Source organism: Nesoenas mayeri, assembly GCF_963082525.1.
Source record: "Nesoenas mayeri genome assembly, chromosome: 5".
In the NCBI taxonomy this organism is placed as follows: Eukaryota; Metazoa; Chordata; class Aves; order Columbiformes; family Columbidae; genus Nesoenas; species Nesoenas mayeri.
In genome coordinates, this window is record NC_137548.1 from 68,299,040 (window position 1) to 68,307,026 (window position 7,987).

Consider the following 7,987-nt stretch of genomic DNA (forward strand, 5'->3'; position numbering starts at 1 on the left):
CCTGCCAGCAGGATAATTTCACTTTCTGAATTACTCAGTGCTGGTGAGCATTTCTGCTGGCTGGCTGAACTTTGGTTTACTGCTGTTCAGATGGTCTGCACTTTACCTTTGTAGGATATAAATCTGGACAGGTTGAGACTGATAAGACAGATGGTGGAAAAAAAAAAAAAGAAAAAGGAAGCAGGAAGAACAAAATTCAAAGAAGTTCCAATTATGAAAAGCTTTTGGGGCCAGTACCCCAACTGGAAACCAGAAAAAGGAAAGCGTTCGGTGGCGTTTGTTGAGGTGGTGTTGAAAGACCCCAGCCCACCAAATATGGAGTGTCAGTACTCTGCTGGGCACGGAAAGAGCTGCCAACACCTCGGGCAGGGTTGGTTTGTGCCCCTCCTCCTTAGGCAGCGATGGATGGAAGGGCCTGGAGCCTCCTGAGCAGGTCCAGGTCCCAGCTGTAGCTCGTCCCCGGCTCCACACGGAGCGGTGCAGCCGCCGCCATCAGCTTCATGCAGGTGTCAGGGTCCCTCTGGTTCAACCGCGCCGGGAGGAACAGTCACCTCCCAGCTTCGCGTGGTGCTTCAAACCAAACCGGGGCCAAAGCAGCTCGTCTGGTCGCCCCGGTGGCTGGTCCGGGGTGGCTGAGCAGGCAGAGCCTGTGGCTCCCCACCTTTGGCTTCCTCTTCCCGTGGGCTGAGAAGATTTGGTGTGTTCCCTCTGCCGGGGCTCAGCGAGCAGGTTGCAGTAACGCCCTTGGGAGCTTTTGGGGAATGGGAACGAGGGTTGGGCTCTGCTGGGGAATTGCAGTGCAGGTGAATGGGGAAGATCTCCAAACCGGTCCAGCACTCGGCTCCACACCCTTCCCTCCCTTCTTAATTGCAATTCCTTCTGATTTATCTGGATTACCAGGAAACAAAAATACCAAGGCTTTTTTGGTTAATGCTCCCGGCATCGTGCATCTCAAATTTGCAGGCGGCGCCCTGGGAAGGGACAAACTCTCGCCTTGTGCGCAGACTTGACCTTGTTCATGTGGGAGCAGCACAGGGATCCCACCAACACGGGATCCCCTTCAACTCCCTCTTGGCAGTGATTTGATGCAGGGGAACTAACTATTTTAGGGATGGGTGACATACTTTTTCCCTGAGCTTGCCATTTCAAACCCGCTGCGAGCAGACAGAGTTGCTGTTTGCCATATGAAATCCTTAATGTTCTGCTCTGGTGTAACCCTGACAGGTGAAAAGCTATGTGGTCTTGCGGGCAGGTGGAGATCCAAGAGCCAAATTGTGATCTTGGGCCTCCTGGGATTTGGTCTCCTGCGTCACTCGGGTGTTGTACAGCGCCTGGCACCATGATGCTGATGCTGATGAGCAGGGAGGGTTTCTGGAGGTACCACCCTCCCCTCCCTCTGAGTGGGAGGCTCGGGTGGGGATTTTTCTGGGCAGCTGCTGGACCTTGGCCAAAGCGGGTGGTTCAGGAGGCCGCGCACGCCTGCTGCTGTTCAGGCAGACCCTGCTCCCCATAGAGCTTTACCAACCTGCAGGAAACCATCTCAGTCACTCCGGGAAGTCTGGGCCCTTTCCCTGGCACTTCTGCTTGTGGGACACTAGGGAAGACTCGTAAGGCTTGAGTATTTTTAGAGGGTAATTAATTTTATTGCCAATCAAATCAAACTTGTAGGCTAAAGGTTGTGCACTGCCATCTGCCCTGGAAATGGGAGCAGTTCTGCTGACTGCTGGCAGGTAAAGTACATGTGAGGCCACAACTGAGGAGAAAACCTCCGAGTCTCAGCAAACCTGCAAACCTGGCCTGGCCTCAGCGCTTCGAGAGAGACCATGGCAGGGAAGAGAGGAAGCAAACACTGTGACGCAGACACCGCTCCAAACAGCACCCCGGGATCCGGCCCTCTGAGAACAACACTCCAAGGCTCCCCCACGCACTCAGGCTTTGCATGCAGACTTATTTTATATGGATGTTTCTCAAGCCTACGCAAACCAACGCATATATTCTCCCCGTTTCACTCCTTTCTTTGTAACAAGGACCGAAACCTCCTGAGTCCTTTAGCACATCAGGGTCTCTTCTGAATCTGTTCCACTTCCAGCCTGACTTACCCCTTGACCCGATGAAAGGACTCTGTTTTCCAGCACATTCAAAGCCATCTTGCCAAGATGAGATGGTGACAAACATCTGGCAGATTTGGCCATCGCCAGCAGGGGGTCCTGTCCTGTCCTGGCCGTGCAGCGTGGTGACTGTGCAGGCTGTGCCGTGCAGACCGGGCACCCGCATCCATCGACAGCCAGGCAGCCAGAGCCCACAACCAGCTGTCTGGAGGAGCTGCGTCACCAGGCGCAGGGCCAGGCTTTGTCACTCTAGCTGACGGCGAGTTGTTTGCAGTCAACAAAGGTGGGCACCGAAAAGGAGCCCGGCACCCAGAAGAAGTTTCGTGTTGTGTGCTGGCCAGGCTCTCACCTCTGTCGTGGTGCCTTTGCCCACCCTCTTGTTGGGGGGCAGAGGAGCAGGGAACCAAGGACTGAGATATTGTCTTGGCAAACTGCTTTATCGCACCAAGCAAGCCATGTGCGTGCGTGCCAGCTGCGCTTCACCGCCTTGCACAGCTTTTCCCTTCCCCAGGACTTCACCAACATCCACTTCAATGATGCCGACGCTCAACTTTTTCTCAGGTGCCTGAAAACAGCCCTGGTCCCTCTGAGCTCCAACATTTGATGATGAACCTGCCCTGCAGAGTGCAGTGGAGCAGATCTAGCTCTGCACCGCCTGCTGGAGGGCTGGGACCCATCCAAAAGAGCACCAGGTCCTCAGTCAGTCCGGCTTCCTAACGCCACAGCAGCAGAACCCAGCAGCAGGTGCGACCCCGGCCCCGCCGCAGTGGGGATGGAGCTGTTGGTGTCATCCCAAACACCCGTGTGAGCCGCGGTTTTACACAGGGCGAGGCAGCAACCTTTGCCACTCACAGGCACCTTCCCACAGTGGATCCCGAGCCTCGTGACACACTTGTTTTAAAGGGCTCCCTGATTCAGTACCTGCCCTTGCTGTGTCTGAAGGAACAATTTTTCTGCCTGATCAACTAAAAACTCAATCGCTCAACTAAATGGAGCCAGGACTGTGCCGCTGCAGGGGTCCGTGCTCCAGCCAGCCGGTGTCAGCTGGGTGCTGAGCCTCTTGCTGTCATTTCTTTAACTCAGAAAAAAGTCCTTTTTAGGGGTAGATCCCACCAAAGCAGCTCGGCACTGGAGCTCTTGGACAAACAACCACCGATGGATCCGATCCCTGTTACAGCGTTCGCTTCGTGCAGCGTTTCACAGCAACCCAGCAGTGCAAGTGTTACTCCCCGTTGCCCTAATTACAGCAGGGCAATTACCTTACTTTACTACTGTGTTGTCTCACAATTATTTCCAGTATTTAAAATAACGTCAGTCAAAGAGTTTGTCCCTGAGCCTTGTCCTCAGTGGAGTTTGCACCGGCATTTTCCAGGCAAATAAGTGAAAGGGGACAGGAGACCTGTGCTCCGGCTCGTCGGGGCAAGCGAAAGCTCCCGGAGCCCAAGCTGTCACCCAGGGGCTGCGGGCACTTCCCCTCGAGCCCTTCCCTGCCTGGGGAGTGGGGGTGGATGTTGCCAGCGCCCCGGGCAGGGGGATCTCACCCCGCACAGGAGCAGCTCCGCCAGGTGCCCCACGGGGAACGGCAAAGTCATCTCTGTACGTGGCCCTAAAGGAGGAAACCCCAAAACTTACAAACAGCTGCTTAAAACTACATCTCCAGACTTCATTAGGAACAGGAAAAAAAAAAGCCCTGTTCTTGTGCCAGACGGACATTTTGCTGCCAAGAAAGTGCCACCTACTGATCAGGCCCGGCGGGGAAACGCGAGAACGGGAAGCAAACCCCGAAAACATAATGCTGGAAAAAATACTTTTTTTCACCCTTAAAAGCCAAGGCAATTGTAGGCACTGCTCGCCCAGCCCAGCCCCCGCTCCTGTCCCGCTCCCTCCGCAGCACGATCCACCAGGCTTCTGACGCACATAAATGTTGGGGGGGTGGAATGTGAAGTTTTAGGCTCTGCGAAGGGGACTCACCAGTGCTGAGAAGCCACTCTCGTCTCCCGCCGTCCCCTCGGCTGCCGTGCGTCCTCTCCCAGTTTGCCGTGCCCTCCTAGTTAAATCCTGCTGCCATTCTCCGGCAAACCAGCTCCTTCTCCCTCCCTGCACGGCGCTTTGCCTGCCCGGCCCAGAGGATGGAGAGGAGAGGGAGGCAAAGCCCACCCGGCACCCAGCCCGGGGGTCCCCGCGCTGCTGCCCTTTCGTCCTGGTGCCGCTCGCCCTGGTTGTCTGAGAGCAGGTGACAGAGGTTTCTTGGCAGAGGAGAGAGAAGGGGAGGGATGTGGAGCAGCGAGAGGTGGAGCTGGACCCGGAGCAACAGGTTACTGTATAACCAGGAGCCGGTGGCCCTGGCAAACTGGCTGCGTCCCCGCAAGGTGCTGGGGGTGGCTGGGCCTTTGGTGTGAGGGCACCCAGAGCCGAGGTGCTGGCTGGGAGGGATGTGGGAAACTTCAGGTTTCTTTCACCCCTGAACATTTGGTACCCGAGGGGTGGCAAGGGAGTGCTTGGAGCTGGGTTTTCCATGGCCGGTGAGGGAGGGGACGCGCTGCCCAGCCGCCTCGTTGTGGGGGAACAAGGCAGCTTTTGTGCAGCCCGATGCTCTCCTCTGCAGCTCCGCGCTGGCTTGCAGGGTGTTTTCCTCCAGCTGTGCTCCAACCCCGACATCTGCAGCGGGGAAAGGTGAGATGGGGAGAGGGCAAAGCAGCCTCTCTCCCCAGGTCCCCGAAGCAGCGGGGTGAGGAGCGGAGCCCCCTGGGGTACCCCACACCGTGCACCGTGCTCCTCGGCGTTACCCGGCCCCAAAGCCCCTTGTTGTGCCCCAGCTCTACCGTGAGTGGGAGGCAGCAGGGCCCGGCTGTGCCACGCATCTCGGCACCACGCTTGAGCTTGTGCTGAACATTGTTCCCGTGCTCTATGGGGAGGGTTTCTTTAGAAACCCCAGCCTCGTCACATAGTCTCCAGGGGGAGATTTTAAAAGATGGCAAGGCCGCTCCTGAGTTTGTGTTGCGAGACTGTGAGGAGGATGTTTGGGTTGTGCTTGGGGTCTGGAGGGACCCTGAGCTCTGGGAAGTGGTCTCTTGTGGGGCAGGCATACTGCTTCCAAGGAACAACTGGTTTCATTTGCCTCAAGACTTAACGTTTTTTACAACAATGGGATGAGCTGATCGTTAAGCTGTAAAACATTAGCTGGATATATGGGTCTTACAGACATGTTTGTGGCAGTGTGGGATCCAGCTGGTTAGCCAGTCCTCTCCAAAAAACGGGGCTTTTGAGAGCATTTTATTGAAGTGCATGTGCATCGCAGGCCTGCCCACCATGTGTTGACCCCATGGCACGTGCATGCTAGAGAGACCCCTGTCACCAGGAACAGCTGCAACCCCGACAGACACCGGAGGAAGAACCAGGAAAACGTTTCCACCGCAGGACACAGGTCTGGGGGACGCCTGGCATCCTTAACTTGGCGCTTGGCGAGCTCCCTGCCACCGTGGTTTTCCCCAGTGCCTGCTGTGGTGTGGGGGCCAGCGCTCATCTCGCTGCCTGGCCCGTGCTCAGCCGCCGCGGCGCAGGGAGCCGCCCCGGGTGAGTTACTGCGGGAGGAATGTCGCCGGTCGGGCAGGGGAGAGCCCGCTCCCCGCATCACAGTTACGGTTTTGGCAGCTTGGCTTTGACGGAACGACCTCTTCCGCCATGGGAGAACGTGAACTGATCCTGGGTGCGATGCACCCGCCCAGTGCCCTGTCATCCTGCTCGCTGCGATGTCAGTGAGATCCTGGGGAAAACGTGGTGCAGGACACGGGGTGACCCTGTGACACCGTGGCAGTCCCTGTACGGCCACTCTGCTGACGTGGCTCCCAGTTGTGGAACCAAATGATGGAGTATCTTCAGCCTTGCTCCTTTGGTGATGGCTCACAGCCCTTCAGTGCTGTGACAGGGACACTGGTCGCTGGGGGCTGCACCACTTTGGACGAGTTTGGGTCTGTAGGCTGTTTGTGCCTCCCCAGGAGCACACAAAGGCCACGGACCCATAAAGCCCTATCTCTCAGAGTATCTCCAAGTTTAAAATCCCAGGAGGGTAACTTGCCTCTCGGGATCAGCCTTTTAAATCAGGCTGGCGGCAGACACCCTGTGATGGCTTGAGAACAAAGACTTCTCCCTCGCAGAGTAAACAACACCCAAACCCAGCTCCTCAAAATATGTGTTCCTCTAAATTTTTAATGCCATTTTCATCGAACTTGCTCATCCTGTTTCAGAAGGGCTGGGCCTCATAATTAAAAGCTCCAGCAATCTTATGTCTGGCAAATGTCATCAATGGCTTCACTGTGCCGTGCTCTGCTTCTCTGAATGGGACCGGTTTGCAGAGGGGCGCCTGGCCAGGGCAGCTCTGAGGCCAGGGCCTGATCCACTCTGGGTCTTTGTGCCAGCTCAGCGTGGAGAGAAGCTGTCAGGAAATTAGGGTCACCAGCAGAAATGACGAATTCCCATTCAATGCCTGGAAACACCCAAGACAAAGGAGTTATCTGAAGCTTCCAGACTCTTCTTCCTTCTACATTCATCAGAGGGAAGGGCTCTCAGCAGCAGAAGGAGCCCAGTGCCTGCTCATCTAATCCAAAAAAAGTTCATGGGCAATTCTGTTGTAAACTGGAAAACCGAAACAGAGCTGTCCTGCCCTCTTGAGGGTGCCTACCCAGGTTGGTGCCAGTGAGGACTGACAGCCATCCCGGTGTCTGTGACCAGGCTGCCAGCCACCAGGCTGTCCTCTGACATGAGCTTCAAATGTATGTTCGTTTTCGTCTGTGTACATTTACCCCTTTGCTGACTGGCAGCAAGCGTTGTCCCTCTCTTGTTTTTCATTTGGGTGATGGTCAGGGAGCAAAGGGCTCACCACGTTTATAACGTGTATATAAAACACACGGTTTTGTAAAACCCAAGGAGGAGGCTGCTTTACTCTGCAGGCTGTCCCACACTCATGCTGTGCTGTGGGGACAGCAGAAACGTGGCAGTCATCACCCCATTAACACCTTCGTTGAAGAACCATTTTTGAGGGCTCTTTTCTGCGCTGATCAGCGCAGGGATCTGGTTTGATGGCGCAGCGTCACAACTGTTTGTAGGGCCATAGCCGAGGGGTGGTGATCTGGATCCATGGTGGGAACACCCGGGGCAGGGACACCTTCCGCTGGCTTTGTGTGGCTCCTGAATCCGCCCCCTGGTCATGCTGATAGTTTGTGTTTTGTTTGCAGCGAGCACCACAGAAGGAAAGTCACGCACAGATGCTGCGACCTGAAGTTAACGTGTGAGACCCCATCTGCCGTTCCACCTGCACGCAGGTAAAAACAAATTCCACTTTGAAGTATTTCCTTTAGAAACTGTCAGATTTGTACTTTGTGTAAGGCGGGTGTAAGTACCAGGAAAAAATGTGGTTTTATTTGTATGCATACAGAAAAGAGTTTTGCTTGGTATGTTTGTCATCAATGGGGCAGGTACAGCTTGGTATGTGACAAGTATGCGGTGGGTACATTCCATTATGCCACGCAAATCTGGAAGGACAAACGGGCGGGTGTTCCATTCACGCGGATTAAGCACAGAAACTTTTGGTCCCTCCGTTTCCTGACTGCTCCTTAGTGCACAATTCTGGCACTGTCCCCTTGTCTTCATGGGTGCAGCTGATCCCCAAATCACTGAGTCCAACGGTGTCCCTGCACCGGACACCCCAAAATTCACACCATGTCTGAGGGCGTTGTCCACACGCTCCGTGAACGCTGCCAGGCGCAGCTGTGGCCCAGGGTCTGAACGAGGTGCTCTGCACTTCAAATGCTTCTTAGATCGCAAACATTATTTATTTGAATAAATAAATACAAAAATAGGAAATTCTGAATATAAAAGCCTGC